This window comes from Pristiophorus japonicus, chromosome 8, assembly GCF_044704955.1.
Source record: "Pristiophorus japonicus isolate sPriJap1 chromosome 8, sPriJap1.hap1, whole genome shotgun sequence".
Classification (NCBI taxonomy): Eukaryota; Metazoa; Chordata; class Chondrichthyes; family Pristiophoridae; genus Pristiophorus; species Pristiophorus japonicus.
The window spans coordinates 166,390,892-166,411,815 of NC_091984.1; positions in this window are offsets into that span (position 1 = coordinate 166,390,892).

Sequence of the window (20,924 nt, forward strand, 5' to 3'; positions counted from 1 at the left end):
GACGAGACGAGGGGAAAGTGGCCACTGGAGTGAGTATGATTTCAATACTGCTCCAGTTTCCCCCGGTTTCAAAAGTCTGAGGAAAGTTTAGCCACTCGCTGGTTCTCAGGTAGTGTCTGAACGAGATCCAGGACAATCTGGTGAATACCTTTCAAACTTAGAATAGGGATAGAGATAGGGAAATTGCGCGATGACGCAAACCAAGCGGCGACTTGGAAAGATAGGTTATAGATAGAGCTAGATAGGGATAGATGATCAATCATGGATCCAAAAAAATTAATAGGAAAGAAAAGAGACTCTTGTGAATGTCTGTTTAAATGAGAAATGCTTCTGTGATTTTTACTGTAGAAAAAAAAGCCGGGGAGTTGTGGTTTGTTTTATCTCAAACAGAATGAAAGTTTGTTTTAACCCTTCGTAGTGTTGTCCTGTATGTGGGAAGTTTAAGAGTGTGAACCTTATTGAATTACGTATATTCGGATGATAAGTTACGGAGCCAGGAAATGCCCAAAGGATAGGTTTGTTGAAAAAAAAAAAGAAAAAATTACATGGTCCCGGTGGTTAAAAAAAAAGAGAAAAACTTGTTGAAAGAAAACATTCAGAGAAGGCACAGCAAAACAACTGAGATGGATTCAAAAGGATTAAAAAAAAATTATATTAAATAACACGACCTTGAGGCTGGAACAATTGAGATAACGAAAAGCAGTCCACAGCCTACGTGCCAGACTTCTCTCTAGTTATGAAAAAAAATAACGTACTAAATAGGTGCTAAAAAAAAATGTTCTGAGATTTTAAATTGAGAGAAAAATTCCACTGCAGTAAAAAAAAAAAAATCACTCCTGTCCAGTTGGCAGAAAAACTCCATTAAATTAGGGATTTCATTGACTGATTGAATTTAAACTGCGCAGTAACACGAAAGGATAGGGAAATTTGGAGACTGAAAGAAATTAATTGAGGCTCATAAGAAATCAAAATTAGAAAATTAAGCTCACAGGGAATAAAATGGGGATTTAAATAGAGGATAGGTGTTCAACTCAGGTACGACGTCGACCTTGGCCCGTCTAGGCTCTGATTGAATTTTTTTTAAAACCCCGCAGCAACTCGGAAGGTAGGGCCGACGCGAACGCGCAGCGGCGCAGACGCACAAACAACGCGAGACGCGCAGCGGTGTGAGCGTGCGGCCGAGAGGAGAAGGGCCGAAGCGAACGCGCAGGGAAGCGAATGCGCAGTGAAGCGAACGCGCAGTGACGTAAACGCGCAATGACGTAGACGCGCAGTGACGCCGACGCATAGTGACGCAGAGGCGCAGCAACGCGAATCGCGAAAGTCAGTGCTAATGGCAGTAAGTCTTAAGTGTTTAGAGTTTTAAGTAAAGTTTTAAGTATTGAAATCGTGCGGTGACGCGAACCGCGCGGGTAAGTGTTAGAAGTCTTTGTCTATTTTGTATTGAAATCGCGCGGCGACGCGGGTAAGTGTTAGAAGTCCTTGTTTATCTTTTAAAGTTTTAAGTATCTTAACTCGCGCGGCGACGCGAGCCACGGGTCGACGCGGATTGCGCGGCGACGTGAACTGCGAGGCAACGCGGATTGCGCGGCGACGTGGTAGTTTTAGTATCCTAAATCGCGCGGCGATGCGGGTAAGTGTTAGCATTAGTAAAGTTTGGTTATTTGGAGTTAGTTAAAGTCAGTGTTAGTTTCTGTAAAGTCTGTGTCTATTTTTAAGTTTGTTTAAATTGCATGACGACACAAACGCGTAGCGACACAGTAATACGAGGAGCAGCGTGAAAATGGGTAATCAGTTAGATAAAACAACGGATGCGGATAGTCCGCTACAAAAGTTATGTGAGGAATTCCCTGAAAGAGCTGAAGACTTTAGAAAATTATCAGGAGCCCTGAATAAATTATTAGGGGATGACCAGTGGCCTCTAGGTGACACTAGAAGCGTAGAGGTAGCAAAAAAAAAGCACAGGGATTAATTTGGAGAAGGGGACGAGGAAAAGGGTATAAAAATTTAATTGCAACCTGGCGACATTATTGTCAGAAATTAAAAGATGCATCACTTCTATCGAGTTGGCAAACAAATGCTATTAAATTAGGACTTTCATTGACAGAGGGAACACATGTTAAAACTGTAGACGTCTTAAAGAAAGAATGTGCGCACGAGAAACTTGCTAAGAGATCCTCTGGGACCTCTGAGAAAGGTATTGATCAACTACAAGTTAAAATAGCTGGCTTTGTGTTAACCGAGGCTGATGATGAAATTGATGAGTGGCCACTGATTCAGCGCCCAACGGCGCCTCCTGCACCCCCTGGCCTCTTGCTCCAGTCCTCTTCCCAACACCCTCCACCTAACACTCCGGTAAAAAGAGTTAGGAACAACCACATATCACCAAAGCAACAAACCCAAACTGACTCCTCATCCTCTGATAGCGATTCGGATCCCCAGTTTACAAGCAATATAGCCGAAAGGACCAGATCTCACACTCGAAAGGGCAGAACTATATCTCGACATCACAAACAGTCCCGTAAATCTTCTAGTCAACCTACCAGTCCAAGTTGTGAAAGACATAGCAAACACCCCCGCCGATCGAGACGCAGAACTGTCAAGCAGTCAGACAGCTCTGAAACATCCTCCGGCCTAGAAATGATTTCCAAGATCCCAAAGTCCCGACACCAATTCCCTGTCAGACCAATGCCAAACCCTGATGCACAACAAGCTGCAGACCACCTCTCTATAGATGTCTGTGATCTTCAAACAACTATTTGATTGCTCACGCTATCCGGACAGATGGAAAGGGCAGTTAGATATTATTGGCAGAAAAAGAAAGGGGAGGGGGGAGGTGCGCCCCCAACCCGGGTCAAGACTAAATACGTGACTAGAAAGGAAGAGCCATCTCAGGAGGAAGGATCAATAGAACCGTAGTGTGGCATACAGGATTGGATGGATAAGCAAGGATACGGTTATACTAAACAACCAAACGGCCCGAGCCCTGCTAATAAACCTCCCTATTGTCCCCGGCATGGTATGGGAAGAGGCCGGGACTGGGTAAGAGTAATTGACTGTTTTAATTGTGGGCAGGAAGGACATTGGAATAAAAATTGCCCCTACCGTCAGCATGGAAAAGGAAGAGGAGGGGGGCAAGGGGGGAGAGGAGGATCTTACACTAACTTCTCCCAGAAATAACCCCTTTGGTCAATTGTCCCCCAATTGACTACACTGCTTGATTGTGCAGGGATCCTCCCCGGACAACGAACCCATTCTGAATGAGTGGCAACCCTTTTTGATAGATACGGGAGCCTTCATGTCTTCTGTACAATCAAAGCTTAAACTCCCTGCCTCTACTGAAACACAGGAACTTTCAGGATTCCTGGGACAAATCTCGACATTCCCAGTATCAGAACCGGTTAAAATGGGTTACCAGGAAGAATCGGTGGAACATCGAGTTGTTATCACGACCAATCTGGACTGTAACTTGATGGCTAGAGACCTCCTTTGCAAATTCCAGTTGCATTTGGAGTATGGAGATAATGGGATTATTGTAAAACAGGAAACCCTTAAGCGGCAGTATTATACCACTAGAACCCCTCAGTGGTGGTCTCTGGACCTGCCGCAGGCACCCTATCACGTGACCCTAGCATACGATCCCAGTGGAAAGAATCAGGACCTGCAGAACTTTTATCAGGATCACGAAGGGGAAGTGAAGGGAATTCTATTAAGGGCTAGAGTGACTGGACTGGAAAGAGAGGCAGATTTTGTGGAAGTGAGTAAGAATCTGTGGAAACAGCCCCTAACAATGGCACCGCATATTGCTCGTGATTAGCCCCTCACCATGCTAAAGATTTGGGAGTTATGGTACGCAAGGCCATAGATGAGGCTGACCCTACCAGCCGGGATGTGCAAATCGTAAAACATGGCCGAACAGTCCAATTTCATGGGGACCCCGAGAAGGTCTTAACGACTCTACAGCATCATACTGGCTCGGACATACCTGACTATGTGGATCCTCATGTGTGGGCAGAGGACCCCTCCCAAGTGGGTTATACTCCCATTAATTGAGATCCCAGTGCAGGGCAATGTGGACTGGCCCTCTATCCGACAGAACCCACTGAAATCACAGGCAATCCTAAACTGACCTTTCGGCACTGTACTGCAATTAATCCGGCCTGTTTTCTTACTGAGCCACCCCAAGATGGGGAAGAACCCAGTCATGATTGTTTATCTTTAATTTAAGAGGCCACATTAGTCAGGGAAGATTTAGTTGATGGAAGATCCAGACTGTATTCTTACTGAGCCACCCCAAGATGAGGAAGAACCCGGTCATGATTGTTTATGGTATGTTGACGGAAGTACTTCTATTAATCCAGAAGATACACGAATCTCAGGATACGCCATAGTAAACCAGGAGAATCAGGTCTTGGAATCTGCCACTTTGAAACCGCCTATTCTGCCCAACAAGCTGAACTATTCGCCCTTACCAGAGCCTGTATCCTGGCTAAAGACCTCAAGGTTAATATCTATACCGACTCTGGGTATGCCTTTGGGGTGGTCCATGATTTCGGACAATTATGGAAAAATAGAGGATTCCTAACCTCACAGGGGAATGAGATATCTCATAAACAGTTAGTATCTGATTTGTTGCAAGCCCTCATGTTCCCCAAACGCATTGCCATTGTCAAATGTACCGCCCATACTACCGGAAATTCTCTGGTTGATATAGGGAATCGTTGTCCTGACCAAGAGGCTAAACAGGCCTCTCGTGACCAACAGATGGTAGTGCCCAAAATTATGAGTCAGACTAAAAATCCTGCGAAGGATAAGTTAGCCTCGGAAAAACCAATGCCAACCATCCAAGATGTTATAAAAGCACAGGAGGACGCTCCTGAAAAAGATAAACTGTTGTGGAAATATTATGCATGTACTTATGACAATGTTTCTAAACTCTGGACCACTCCCGCGGAACAGACTTGCATGTCTGACGAGTTGGCCTCATGGGTTATAGAATGTCTGCATTTTGCTACTCATGGAGCAAGGGCAACAAGTGATACGCTTTTGGCTACTTGGTGGCACCCTAGGCTCCAGGCGCTCACCCAGAACATCAGTAGTCGTTGCCTGGTTGGCCAGCAACATAATCCAGGGAAGGGAGTCCCCTGTGATTGGGGTAAAACGCCCCTACCCGAAGGTCCCTTTGAGACATTTCAGTTGGACTACATTGAGTTGCAAAAAGTTCAGTTACAAATGTGTGTTAGTAATAGTAGATGTGTTTAGCAGATGGATTGAAGCCTACCCTAACCTGGACAATAAGACTCAGACTGTTGTTAAGGTGTTAATGAGGGAAATTGTTCCTAGATATGAGATCTCAGCTAGACTGATGACCACCTATGTTCTCTCTCTGACTCAGGCTCTGCGACTAGTTCACAACCAGGTTCAAGATGCTCACCTCGACCTCCCAGTTTTACCCGAATTGTCCCTCGTGGCACCAGGGAAGTATGGATTCAGAAGGGATTAGAGCCACAATGGGAGGGGCCTTTTTAGGTGTCACTCACTACCCCCACTGCAGCCAAGGTTGAGGGGAAAAGTGCCTGGGTTCACCTGCACCACTGCAAGCTCATCACCATTTAAACAAATTTTGCTGGTTAGTCTAATTCCTGTTTCTATTCCAGATCTCCTCTTCCCCATAGCTGAACAAGGCAGTTGAAGGAGGATCAGTTTGAACTTTTACCCGTAAGACAGCCAAATACACTGACGGAGACCTGAAGAAGGGAAACGGGAAAACAGAACTCTTTTTATCAGCTAAATAATTGGACTATTTATAAGATGAGACTGTGTCTGTATGCCACTGTCTGCATAATAGTGTTGATATGACAGTTTTGGCGCACGGGAAGGAAGACAAAGGCGAGAGCTCCATGTAAACACCTTTTTGTATATGTCTTACGTTTATGCGGAAAAAGGGCACTTCACTAGATGCTGGGTGTGTTCACATATCCCTATACATTCCAAAGGGGGAATTCCTTTGCGCACCGTTCCCCTGACCCTAACTGAGACTGTTAGATGGATTCAAGGAAACGATATTGGAACAGGTAGCTAACCGCACTGCTGAGGCTCTGGAGGGCATCACAGCTGAAATGGTAGCGATAAGGACCGTAGCATTACAAAACCGAATGGCCCTCGATTACCTGTTAGCTGAGAAAGGGGGAACATGTGCCCTGATAGGATCTGAATGTTGAACTTACATTCCTGATAGTTCAGAAAACATAACCCACCTTGCCGATCACATGAGGGAGGTGAAGTTATCCACACCAGCAAAAGAACTTGGCAGGTTTGATTGGTTTCTGGGTGGATCTTGGAGATCCTATCTAATACATGGGGCAATTGTTCTCATCGTAATAATAATTACCTGCTGTTTGATTGTTGGTTGCCTTAACCTCTGCTGTAAAGTAATGATGACAAGGTTAGCAGACCCTCTTGTGGTCAAGGGTTCCCGGGTTATGATCCAACAAACTAGAGAACTACTCAACAATGCAATACTCCTAGAATGATCCTAAATGTTATCATAGAATGATAAAAGGAGGGATGTGGATATCTGAACGGAATATATGGAATTAAGGACAGTAAAGTAAACGGGATATATGAAAATGTATAAGCCATGGAAGAATAGCTGGGAGAATGTCAGATTGCAAATAGTGCAACATCAGCATAGCTAACAGTCTTTCTCAAGGTTTCAAGTCACTAATCCTGCCAATAACATCTAATTGTAACATGAATAGTCACACCACTAGATTGGAACATTTAGAGGCAATGCTTGAGCTTTCAAGAAAAACATCTCATATAGATTGACTAATGAGTGGCTGAGTTAGACTGTCAATCCATTTGTATTTTGTTATCTGATTTCAAAACTGTATAACTGTTAACGCTTTACGATGTAACTTCACCTATCCGTAGGGAGTGTGTACGCTCTATCCAGAGGGTATATCTTCTGTCGGATAGGTCTTACTGGCCGGTAATAAAGACTGCTTTGTTCAAAGCACAAGAGGTATTCGACTCAGTAATTTTACTGAACCAGATTGAGGTAAAAGAATCCAGGAATTTACAGTTACATGGCTCATGTCTGGAACCCATCCACACCTGCACAGCAGGTCTACAGCGAGAGCTATGTTGCAATAAGGAACATTATAGAACACACCATTGGTGTCCTCAAGCAACGCTTCCACTGCCACGACTGCTCTGGAGGAGTCCTGCAGTTTTTAGCTGAGTAGCTATTAAGATTTGTGCATGCATGATTATGCTGCATGATCTGGCTATTCTGAGGGAACAGTGCTTGCCACCACCTATCAGACGAGAGGCTTAGAAACTGGAGTAAGTGGAGGAACAGGAAGAGGAAGGGAGGCTACAATGTAGACAACCCCTTTCTGCCCAGACTCTCTATGATCAAATAATGAATGAGACAAACCAGTAACCTCAACCACACCTCCCCATTCACCAACAGTCCATGCTTCTTACCTTCCCTCTATCACTGACCATCACATTGTCCTTTTTCCGACAACACAGAAATAAAAACCACCAGAAATTGCACATTGAATTTATAAATTTGACTTGCAATCATGGCATAAGGCACACAAAAATAAACTAATCACCCTTGTGCATTTCTTTAGTGCCTGTCTTCTGTGTGCCTTTGCTTTTCGTGCTCCTGCAAAGGTGGCTGCAGGGTGGGTGGTTGGAAGGCTGATGACCTCCAATTGCGGAGACTGCAGATGGCCTTTGAGGGCAATCTCAAGCACCACAGCTTCAGACTGCAGCAGTTTGGGCTGGTTAGCTGGCAAGCAACAGCAAGGGCATTAGCAGAGTGGCAGAGGTGGGAGAAGAATGCTGTCATCCTGAGAGAGGAAAGCAGGTTTGTGCTCCATAAAGGCACTACCACTCTTCTGGGGCGGCGCCTGAGCAATCCTACTGATCTGTTAGAGAACAGATTAATTGACTGCGGTGAGGCCTTGGAAGCCGTTTGAAAATGGTATCCAGAGTCACTGCAGCATTCGAGCCTTTGGTGGAAGCTGTTTGTACTGCAATGGAAGCTGTGACATCGGCCATCAGATGCTGCATCATGCTGGCGTCCACCCGTGTGCTGATGGAGGTGACCACCCATTCCATGTTGGAAAGGATGGGCTCCAAGCTCTGCGCCAAGTTGGTGGCAGACTCCTCCATGCTCCTTGACAATGAGCGCAGGCTTTCTGGCAGGTTTTCCAGTGCAGCAAACAATTGTTTGTGTACACTCACCAGCCTTTTTCTGTAGCCTCGCCCATCAAAATCCTCACCTGAGTCCACTGCAGCAGAATTAGTGTGTGACCTTACCCTCTGGCAAGTTGGCACTATCCTTTCCTCCCCCACCCCAACCCTGGCTCCTGTGCACTTGTGCCTGAAGTCTCACCCACCATATGCAGATCCCTCCTCTGTCCCGGCCTCTAAATTACGCGCAGTGTCAGTGTCTGAGCTGCTGGCTGTGAGTGTGAGATGGAGTGATGGTGTCTGTTCATTTTCACTTTCTGTTTCCTCTTCCTCCACTAAATGGGAAGGTTCCACTTCTTGGGTAACTGAAATGAAAACGGGACAAGAGTTGGAGGTTGTGATGAGGGGAGAGGAGAAAGTAAGAAAAATGTGCTTCTACAATCTGCAGCTTCTCAGTCAGCAAAGATTGAGGGATGAGGGAGAAGAGAAGGATTAGCTGTACTGATGCCCTCTTCATCAATCGCGTCAGCCCTGCCAGTGGCCACAACCACAACAATGCTCCTTCCCATGATGGCCAGCACTGTAACCTCCATGGGGGTTAAACATGCAGGTGCACTTTTCCTCTCAATTCTTTGCTATTGCCTGCGGGTTTTGTGCCAGCTTCTCCTGCAGGGAAGAGGAAATTGTGTCAGTGAGTGTCCTGAGTGATGTGGCTTTCGTGGTTGAATAGATGGCTGTGAGTTGTGGGTGTGAGGTTTGTAACAGTGCTAAGTGTGTGAGGATACGGTCATATGAATATTGGGGTTGAGTACTGATTCATGGAGATTGTTGGTAGGTGCGTGATAGGGGTATAGTGAATTGAACAGTGGCTGGATCTAGTGGTGCAGTTGGTAGGATATGACATTTGAAGTTGAACTCAATCACCTTGACAATTCGTGTGAGATCATTAAACTTTTTTCTACACTGCATCCATGTTCTTGGAGCAACACTCCTGGCATTGACCTCTGCCGTTACTTCTTCCCACTGCCTCCTCAGCATCGGTCTGGAGGGCTTCCTGCTCCCGTGGTGGATACAGGAAATCTCTCCATCTTTCCAGTTCTTCCACCAAGACCTCTAGTGCCTTGTCTGAAAACCTTGGTGCTCACTTTTCTGTCACATGTTCACCTATTGCTCAAAGTATCAGAGCACAGATTCAGTTTTCAAATGACTCCCACCACTTCTTGCAGCCACAATGCACCTCCCCTTTAAGAGGTGAAGTCTGCATTTAAGTAGTGCTACCCACTCACGATATCGGGCCCCCTGCTGTTGCATGCAGCCAATGAACATCACGGGTGATATGTCCTTACTATACAGTATAAATGCACACGAGGCCCATACTTGAGAGAAGGTCACTCTGACCAGTTACCTTTATTACCGAGACCTCAAGTGATGAAGGTGGGTGGAGCTTCCCCTTTTATATCTGAAAGTCCAGGTTAGGAGTGTCTCCCACAAGTTCACCCCCTTGTGGTCAATGTTCTCAAGGTGTACAACTTAGGTCAGCTTATACATGGGTTACAATGACAGTTGAATACATGACATCACCTCCCCCCAAAGTCTTATGGGAATCACAGGTTAAGTCTGTCTGGTGGTTTACGCTCCCTTGTAGAGCGCCTGAGTTGGGGCTCTGGTTGTTGGGCGGTGCCTCAGGCCTGTCTGGACTGCCCACAGTGACTGGGCTCTCCTCCACTTGGTTCCGGTGTTCGGCCACCTGTGGTGGAGTAAACTCAACGTCGTGTTCTTCCTCTGCTTCTTCTATGGGGTTGCTGAACCTCCTTTTGGTTTGATCCACGTGTTTGTGGCAGATTTGTCCATTGGTAAGTTTAACTACCAAAACCCTATTCCCCTCTTTGGCAATCATAGTGCCTGCAAGCCATTTGGGCCCTGCAGCGTAATTAAGGACAAAAACGGTCTACTACAACCAAAAACATTTTTCCCATGAAAGGACGTGTGTAGTCCACAGGGATGCGTGACCCTGGCTTGGCGGGCCACGACCACGGGCTAAGGGGGGCTTCCCTGGGTGCGTTGCCCAGCTGAGCACACATGGGAAAAATGTTTTTGGTTGTAGTAGACGCCTACTCCAAATGGATTGAGTGTGCCATTTTAAATTCAAGCACATCCTCTGCCACAGTAGAAAGTCAACGGGCAATGTTCATCGACCATGGTCTACCCGACGTCTTGGTCAGCGACAATGGCCTGTGCTTCACAAGCACTGAATTCCAGGACTTCATGGCTGGCAATGGAATCAACCATGTCAGAACAGCACCGTTCAAGCCGGCCTCAAACGGCCAGGCGGAACAAGCAGTGCAGATAATCAAACAGGGGATACTTAGAATCCAAGGGGGTTCCCTACAAAGCCGTTTATCACGCCTCCTGCAAACACAAAGTTCCAGGTCTGCATCTATCCCTGGCCACCAAATGTGTGACCTGGCAATTGCCTTCATCATGACAATGCCCGGGTGCTCATTGTGAAGTTCTCTGATAAACACCTCTCTGCCCCTCTGGGGCATGATTACTCGGTTTCCCCACAGTAGGCAATCAGCCTGAATCGAGAGTTCATCCTTGAGCCTATGAAATGGTTTAAATTCCTCAAGGCATGTCCCATACGTGGCTGCCCAGTCCCCATTCAGGACACATTTCTGAATGAAAGACAGTAGCGGGTCTTTATTTGTCCAGACTTTAATCTGACGGGCTGTCACAGGTGAGCCTTCGCTTTCGAAAGCTTCAACAGCCATGACCATCTCAGCATCGTGCTCAGTTGCCCCCTCAGTGGTGGCTAGTGGGAGCCTGCTGAGTGCATCGGTGCAATTTTCAGTGCCTGGTCTGTGCCGAATTGCGTAGTCATAGGCGGCTAACGTAAGTGCCCACCTCTGTATGCGGGCCGATGCATTCGCATTTATAGCCTTGTTGTCGGCCAAAAGGGACGTTAGGGGTTTGTGATCTGTCTCCAGATCAAATTTCCTGCCAAACAGGTACTGGTGCATTTTTTTACTGCATATACACATGCTAGCGCTTCCTTTTCTACCATCCCGTAGCCTCTTTCTGCCTGGGACAGACTTCTGGAGGCATAAGCTACCGGCTGTAACTGACCATTGGCATTCACATGCTGCATCACACACCCGACCCCATAGGACGACGCGTCGCACGTTCGAACAAGTTTCTTACACGGGTCATATAACGTTAACAGAGCACGCAACATGTTATGCTCCAACAAACTATCAAAAGCCCTTTCCTGGCTGTCTCCCCAGACCTATCGTGACCTTTGTGTAGGAGCACGTGTAGCGGCTCTAACAATTTGCTCAATTTGGGAAGAAAGTTACCGAAATAGTTCAGGAGCCCCAGGAACGAATGCAGCTCCGTCGTGTTACGGGGTCTGGGTGCTCTCTGATCGCTTCTGTTTTAGACGCAGTGGATCTGATCCCGTCTGCTGCTACCCTCCTCCCCAGGAATTCTACTTCTGGAGCTAAGAAGACGCACTTCGCCTTTTTCAGTCGCAGCCCTGCCCGGTCCAGTCTGCGTAGCACCTCCTCCAGGTTCTGGAGGTGTTCTTCAGGATCGTGACCCGTAATGAGGATGTCGTCTTGGAATCGACTTGAGGAGGCTTTCCATATTTCGCTGAAAGATCACGGCGGCCAAATAAATCCCGAACGGACATCTGTTATACTCAAACAACCCCTTGTGTGTCGTGATGGTGGTCAGCTTCTTTGACTCACTCGCCAGCTCCTGGGTCATGTAAGCTGAGGTCAGGTCCAATTTTGAAAAAAGTTTGCCACCGGATAGCGTCGCAAAGTGGTCCTCCGCTCTCGGTAGCGGGTACTGGTCTTGGAGTGACACCCGATTGATGGTGGCCTTGTAATTGCCATATATCCTGACCGACCCATCCGCCTTGAGCACCGGCACAATCGGGCTCGCCCAGTCACTGAATTCGACTGGCGAGATGATGCCTTCCCTCAGCAAGCAGTCCAATTCACATTCTATCTTTTCCCGCATCACATACGGCACCGCTCTGGCCTTGTGGTGTACTGGCCTGGTGTCCGTGTTTATGTGAATCATTACCTTGGCACCTATGAAAGTGCCGATGCCAGGTTGAAATAATGAGTCAAATTTGTCCAGGACCTGTGAGCATGATACTCGCTCCACAGAAGAAATTGCATTGACATCAACCCATTTCCAGTTCATGACAGCAAGCCAACTCCTCCCCAGTAGTGCGGGACCGTCCCCTGGGACAATCCAGAGTGGCAACCTGTTCTCCGAATCTTTGTGGGTCACGACTACCGTGGCGCTGCCTAGTACCGGAATAATCTCCTTTGTATATGTCCGTAGCTGTGCGTCAATCGGCAATAATTTTGGCCTCCTGGCCTTGGACTTCCACAACCTTTCGAACTGTACTCATCAGGGACTGGCTGGCCCCTGTGTCTAGCTCCATTAATACTGGGATGCCATTGAGGAGCACTTTCATCCGTCCTGGTATATGAACTGTATATGTGCTCCACATGAACTCGCTGAACTTCAGCTTCCAGTGATTTCCTCCAGTATTAATTTGGCCTCATAGGGCTTACATCGGGCCTGTCCTCCTTGTACATCAACGCGCCAAGTGACCGCTGACGTTGCAGTTTCTGCAGGTTTATTGCTGATACCTGCAATCTCTGGCTGGGTGTTTGCCTCCAAACCTGCAGCATAAGCTGGAGGCCCCGTTGTTGGAAACAAAAGGTCCATTACCAGTTGATCGTCTCTGACTGTCTCTAACTGTCCTTAAGTGCACCATTAACAGATGTTGATGGCTCCATTACTGGCCGCATTGTCCATTGCGATGGCATGAATCGTCGTTCAGCTAGCCATTGTCTCTGTTGAATTCCCCCTTTGGGTTTGACTACATGCTGGGGCATGTCCGATTGCCCTTGTCTGCCTAGACAACTGTGTGCCGCGTTAACAATGTTGACTCCCTGGTCATTTGCCGCATTTGAGCCAAGATTTTTGTCATGCATCATTTTGGTCTCTTCCTCCCCCGAGATAAATGTCTGGGCTATCAGAGCCGCCGCTTTCAAGGTCAAGTCTTTGGTCTCAATCAGTTTCCTGAAAACCCCAGCATGCCCCATGCCCTCAATAAAAAAGTCTCGCAGCATCTCTGCTCTGCATGCATCTGTGAACTTACATAGGCTCGCCAGTAGCCGGAGATCTGCCACGAAGTCAGGAAAGCTTTGCCCTTCTCGCCGGTTTAAGATGTTCCCTGAACAACTTACTGAGCTCTTCGAACGTCTTGTCTGCCGGCTTCTCTGACGCTTGAAGGTCCTTCATCAGGGAGTACGTTCTGGATCCACAAACTATCAGGAGATGAGCCCTGCGTTTGTCGGTCGAATCCTGTCCCAACCATTCCTTAGTGACAAAACTTTGCTGTAGTCTCTCAATAAAGTCCGTCGCAATCATCACCAACACAGTACCGCTCTTCTGTGCTGCTAGTGGCCATGCTCGTGTGGGTTAAATCCCAGTTTCTCGTTGCCAATAATATGTCCTTACTATACAGTATAAATGCACACGAGGCCCATACTTGAGGGAAGGTCACTCTGACCAGTTACCTTTATTACCGAGACCTCAAGTGATGAAGGTGGTTGGAGCTTCCCCTTTTATACCTGAAAGTCCAGGTTAGGAGTGTCTCCCACAAGTTCACCCCCTTGTGGTCAATGTTCTCAAGGTGTACAACTTAGGTCAGCTTAAACATGGGTTACAATGATAGTTGAATACATGACAATGGGGAGCACTGGCTGCATGCAGCAATCATGTAAAACAACACGAATTTACCATGCTGCCTGCAACGCAATAAACGGGTGGAAGTTAATCGTGTACCGCAATCCCTGTGCCTGTTTTCGGGAGTTAGCCAATTTCTTCCCCATTAAATCTTAACGTGGAAACAAGTGAATGAGAGAGAAAGGAAAGCCAGTCAGTTCCAGTCACTGCATGAAAAACACTCAGTAAGGAGAAGGAGATACTTATAAAGCTAGAGAAGCTACTGATGGAGACAGACATTGCTGGAGACGGGTCACTGTGGAGAGGTTCATTCATCACCTCCATAAATGAAGCTGCCAAAGGAACATCCTATGCTTGGCTGCTGGTAATAGGAAGAGGCGGCAAGTGCCTGAGTGATGCCATTCACTCCATCGTTACATTTGAGGACTGCCGTGTAGAAATAAATCAAGTGAGAAATTTAATAAAAGCTATTCCTTTTCAAGTGAACAAAACCTGGTCAGAATGAGCCTCTGAGAATACGCAAGCATCAAATATAATTATCATCCTTAAATTCAGACCTGCCAAAAATTGAAAGTTCCTGACCCCTCACCTCTCCCCCACTCCTATTTCCTCACCTCTCAGTGCTCCCCAAGCCCTATTTCCTCTCATGCCTGCCCTATACAACTCACCCTTTTATCATTTACCCATTAATTTGGCAATTACAACAAGTGCGAACCAATTCCTCTCACATACCTCACAATTGCAGGGATACTAAAGGTTCAAATAAACACACCTCAGTATATGGCTGTATGACTCAATCTGCTCAATCACACCCTCACCACAAACTTTGATGTACTTGTCTCCAGTAAAAACCTTATGGCTAGAACCTCCATTTTTTTTGCATGCTTAACACCCATTTTACTGCCAAAATGACATATAACACCCATACATCGCCCATTTTAGCCACAAAATGGAAACTGGCGGGCATTTTTCGGAAACTTATCGCCTAGCGTTACTTTACAGATGTGTTTAACGCTGGGAAAAAATAATACTGCCCGCCCACTTTTTTGGGGCGGAATCATCAGAATGGGTGAAACCAATGCCCATAATATCACCCAGCGTTAATTTCCGCCGAGATTCAGTAATACCAACCGCCCACTTTTTTTGTCGTAAAGAGCATATTAACCGAAACTAGCGGCCATGAGATCGCCCAGCGTCAATTTCACCACCTCGCACACATATCGCCCACAATATCACTTGCCCAAAAAAACGGCCAGAAAAAGTGGAACTAATCACAGCGTTATGGACGCCATGTTCTATATCACATGTCGCATCCTTTAAAAGACTGCTGTGCTTCAACCTCGGGGGAGTTCGGATGTACTCTGGAGGTTGTTGGAGTTGATGTGAACATCTGTACAAACATCTTGACCATACTGTGACCGATTGGAATTGAATAGATGTCTTCGTCGGGACAATCGTGGTTTGTGCCCAATCGGTGGAAAACAGAAAGCTATTGGAATGGGGCCTGTCCTTTCTCACCCTCTCTTGATGACCAATTACATGCAGCAGACTTGAGATCGCTGAAGGTACACTCCACAGCATTATGTGCCCAATGTAAGACTTGCCAGACTGATGAGGAGGACCAGACATTACACCCCCTGCAAGTAGAGAGAGCAGTCTTACCTCGACTTGCCTGACACCACCTGCCTTCGGAGACTACGCTTCCACACAGAGGTTATCACTGAGGTATGCCAGCTGATAAGGGGAGATCTGCAGCCTGCCAGCACCATTAGTCCGTCGAGGTCAAAGTCACCACAGCATTGTCGTTCTACGCCTTGGATTCTTTTCAAGCCACAGCTAGCGACATTTGCGGACTTTCTCAGCATGCCACACATTGCTGTATTAGACAGGTTACTGAAGCCCTGTACACATGCAGGAGGGACTTGATCAGCTTCCCTATGACCAGGGAGGCACAGAGTGAGAGGGCTCTAGGATTCTCCAGAATTACAAATTTTCCCAAGGTGCAGGAAGCAATAGACTATGCACATCGCGATGCGGGCATCTTTTCAGGATGCAGAGGATTTCAGGAACCGCAAGAGATTCCACTCCCTGAATGTCCAACTCATTGTTGACCACCAGCAGTGGATGCTCAATTTCCGGGCTGCATTCACGATGCTCACATCCTGCGTGAGAGCACTGTATCTGACTTGTTTAACAATCAGTCACAAGGTCAATGCTGGATGCTTGGTGACAAAGGATATGGCCTCGCCACCTGGCTGATGACCCCACTGCGTGACACCCACACCGGAGCTGAGAGATGATACAACAAGAGCCACAGAGCAACTTGCAATATCGTGGAGAAAACCAATGGAGTGCTTAAGCAGCGCTTTAGATGCCTGGACCACTCAGGAGGTGAGCTCCAATACCACCCTGAGCAGGTAGCTCAATTCGTGGTGGTGTGCTCCATGCTGCACAATTTGGCTATCAGGAGGGGACAAGAATTGCCTGATGAGTCTGACAGTCTACCTCACCAGAGAGAGGACGAGGAGGCGGACGCTGACATCGGCCCAATCAAGCTGACACTGAAGCCATGCCCCTGCTTCCCTGTAGACCGCATGAAAGGACCCATGGTGGCATGATAGCTGCAAGAGCCTTACATCAGGAGCTCATCAATGATCGCTTGCCTGAAAGAACATTGGTGTTATTTACAAGGCTGACACACCGCTTGGTGTGCACGTCATACATCAATGGTGGGCATCACCTTGCTGACAATTTAAGTTGATTGAAGTTCAGTGTCATTATACCCTTTCATGTTAAGGAATCGCCAGCGTGTAATGGTGCAGCTATCTGAGCCAATGTGCAACAAGGTTTTGTTAAATAAAAAACATTTAAACCGAACATTTGTTTGAAATCATAAGTATTTCTGTAAAAAACAACCCTTGCCCCCCCAACCCCCTCTTCTCCTTCCCACCTCTACCCCTTCCCCTCCTGACTCCAAGCCGCTTGGCCGAGGAGCTCCTCAGGCAATGCTTCATTGGGCGGGAATGGTTGACGGCCGAAGTGCTGCTTGGACGGATACAGGAGCGGATAGTCCCGAGGTGGGAACGTGCTCCGAGCCAGAAGCAAAATGTTGCTGCTGGCTCTCATGTGGTTGGCAATGGGGGTGCAACACCTTGGGGTGCAGTGCCGCGCTCCGGGACCACTAGGAGCCCTGTGCCACCAATGTTCCTGGCTACCATCCCTTCCATGTTATATCTTATTTGTTGGACAAAGACTCGGTGCCAACTATGTTCTTGGTGCTTAGTAGGCTTTTTGCTGCTGGTGAATCTCCCTCGTGCCTCCCACAACAGCCAAACAAGCACACACCACAGCCACACACGCTTTCAATCCCTCTGAGCTCCCTCTCTCTCTGTCTCTTCTGCGCATGTCATGATGACCCTTGACCTACTGAATCGCGGGAATCGAGTGTTGCCATGCCGTTGCTAAGGACGGCAACACTTTACGGCAGCAGGTCAAAAAAATTTAATGCTAACGCCCATTTCAGATCGCTCGTGGTAACACCTATTTTCAAAAATGGAGACTAGGGGCTTTGAGAATGGGCAACAAACCGGCGATCTGAAAAGCCTTTTTTATCTCCCATGCCGAAAATAACGTCCATTTTTAGGCGATAAGCACAAAAGTGGAAAATCTAGACCTACGTCCTTCACCCTGGTCATTTCCCCCTGGTACGGCCCTCAGTTACGTCCAAGGGACACAGACTTAAAAGTCTATGGCGGACAACTGGTTTCGCCATTCTCTGTGGTCTCACCAACACCCTGTACAGTTGTAGCAGGACTTCCCTACTTTTATACTCCATCCCCCTTGCAACAAAGGCCAACATTCCATTTGCCTTCCCAATTTCACGCATTACCTGCATGCTAACGTTTTGTGTTTCAGAGAAACATAGAAACATAGAAAATAGGTGCAGGAGTAGGCCATTCGGCCCTTCGAGCCTGCACCGCCATTCAATGAGTTCATGGCTGAACATTCAACTTCAGTACCCCATTCCTGCTTTCTCGCCATACCCCTTGATCCCCCTAGTAGTAAGGACTTCATCTAACTCCTTTTTGAATATATTTAGTGAATTGGCCTCAACAACTTACTGTGGTAGAGAATTCCACAGGTTCACCACTCTCTGGGTGAAGAAGTTTCTCCTCATCTCGGTCCTAAATGGCTTACCCCTTATCCTTAGACTGTGACCCCTGGTTCTGGACTTCCCCAACATTGGGAACATTCTTCCTGCATCTAACCTGTCTAAACCCATCAGAATTTTAAACGTTTCTATGAGGTCCCCTCTCATTCTTCTGAACTCCAGTGAATACAAGCCCAGTTGATCCAGTCTTTCTTGATATGTCAGTCCCGCCATCCCGGGAATCAGTCTGGTGAACCTTCGCTGCACTCCCTCAATAGCAAGAATGTCCTTCCTCAGGTTAGGAGACCAAACTGTACACAATACTCCAGGTGTGGCCTCACCAAGGCCCTGTACACCTCCCTGCCCCTGTACTCAAATCCCCTCGCTATGAAGGCCAACATGCCATTTGCTTTCTTAACCGCCTGCTGTACCTGCATGCCAACCTTCAATGACTGATGTACCATGACACCCAGGTCTCGTTGCACCTCCCCTTTTCCTAATCTGTCACCATTCAGATAATAGTCTGTCTCTCTGTTTTTACCACCAAAGTGGATAACTTCACATTTATCCACATTATACTTCATCTGCCATGCATTTGCCCACTCACCTAACCTATCCAAGTCGCTCTGCAGCCTCATAGCATCCTCCTCGCAGCTCACACTGCCACCCAACTTAGTGTCATCTGCAAATTTGGAGATACTACATTTAATCCCCTGATCTAAATCATTAATGTACAGTGTAAACAGCTGAGGCCCCAGCACAGAACCTTGCGGCACCCCACTAGTCACTGCCTGCCATTCTGAAAAGTCCCCATTTATTCCTACTCTTTGCTTCCTGTCTGACAACCAGTTCTCAATCCATGTCAGCACACTACCCCCAATCCCATGTGCTTTAACTTTGCACATTAATCTCTTGTGTGGGACCTTGTCGAAAGCCTTCTGAAAGTCCAAATATACCACATCAACTAGTTCTCCCTTGTCCACTCTACTGGAAACATCCTTAAAATATTCCAGAAGATTTGTCAAGCATGATTTCCCTTTCACAAATCCAAGCATGATTTCCCTTTCACAAATCCATTTCATATACAAGAACCCCCAGATCCCTCTGTACCTCAGCATTTTGTTGTTTAAATAATAATTTGCTTTTTTATTTTTCCTACCAAAGTGGATAACCTCATATTTTCCCACATTATACCCCATCTGCCAAATTTGTACCCACTCACTTAATCTATCTATATCCCTTTGTAGACTCTTGTGTCCTCCTCACAACTTGCTAGTCCACCTATCTTTGTATCATCGGCAAATTTGGCTACATTACACTCGGTCCCTTCATCCAAGTCATTAATATGGATTGTAAATAGTTGGGGCCCCAGCACTGAACCCTGTGGTACCCCACTAGTTACAGTTTTCCAACTTGAAAATGACTCTCTGTTTTCTGTTAGTTAGCCAATCCTCTATCCATGCTAATATATTACCCCCAACACCGTGAGCTCTTATCTTGTGCAAAGAAACATAGAATATAGGTGCAGGAGTAGGCCATTCGGCCCTTCGAGCCCGCACCACCATTCAATAAGATCATGGCTGATCATTCACCTCTGTACCCCTTTCCTACTTTCTCTCCATACCCCTTGATCCCTTTAGCCGTAAGGGCCATATCTAACTCCCTCTTGAATATATCCAATGAACTGGCATCAACAACTCTCTGCGGCAGGGAATTCCACAGGTTAACAACTCTGAGTGAAGAAGTTTCTCCTCATCTCAGTCCTAAATGACCTACCCCTTATCCTAAGACTGTGTCCCCTGATTCTGGACTTCCCCAACATCGGGTACATTCTTCCCGCATCTAACCTGTCTCGTCCTGTCAGAATCTTAAACGTTTCTATAAGATCCCCTCTCATCCTTCTAAACTCCAGTGTATAAATGCCCAGTTGATCCAGTCTCTACTCATATGTCAGTCTAGTCATCCCTGGAATCAGTCTGGTGAACCTTTACTGCACTCCCTCAATAGCAAGAACGTTCTTCCTCAGATTAGGAGACCAAAACTGAACACAATAATCCAGGTGAGGCCTCACTAAGGCCCTGTACAATTGCAGTAAGACCTCCCTGCTCCTATACTCAAATCCCCTAGCTATGAAGGACAACATGCCATTTGCCTTCTTCACCGCCTGCTGTACCTGCATGCCAACTTTCAATGACTGGTGAACCAAGACACCCAGGTCCCATTGCACCTCCCCTTTTCCTAATCTGCCACCATTCAGATAATATTCTGCCTTCGTGTTTTTGCTACCAAAGTGGATAACCTCACATTTATCCTCATTATACTCCATCTGCCATGCATTTGCCCACTCACCTAACCTGTCCAAATCACCATATAGCCTCTTAGCATCCTCTTCACAGCTCACTCCATCACCCAGTTTAGTGTCATCTGCAAACTTGGAGATATTACACTCAATTCCTGCATCCAAATCATTAATGTATATTGTAAAGAGCTGGGGTCCCAGCACTGAGCCCTGTGGCACTCCACTAGTCACTGCCTCCCATTCCAAAAAGGATCCGTTTATCCCGACTCTCTGCTTCCTGTCTGCCAACCAATTCTCTATCCATGCCAGTACATTATCCCCAATACCATGTGCTTTGATTTTGCACACCAATCTCTTATGTGGGACCTTGTCAAAGGCCTTTGAAAGTCCAAATACACCACATCCACTGGTTCTCCCTTGTCCACTCTACTAGTTACATTCTCAAAAAATTCCAGAAAATTTGTCAAGCATGATTTCTCTTTC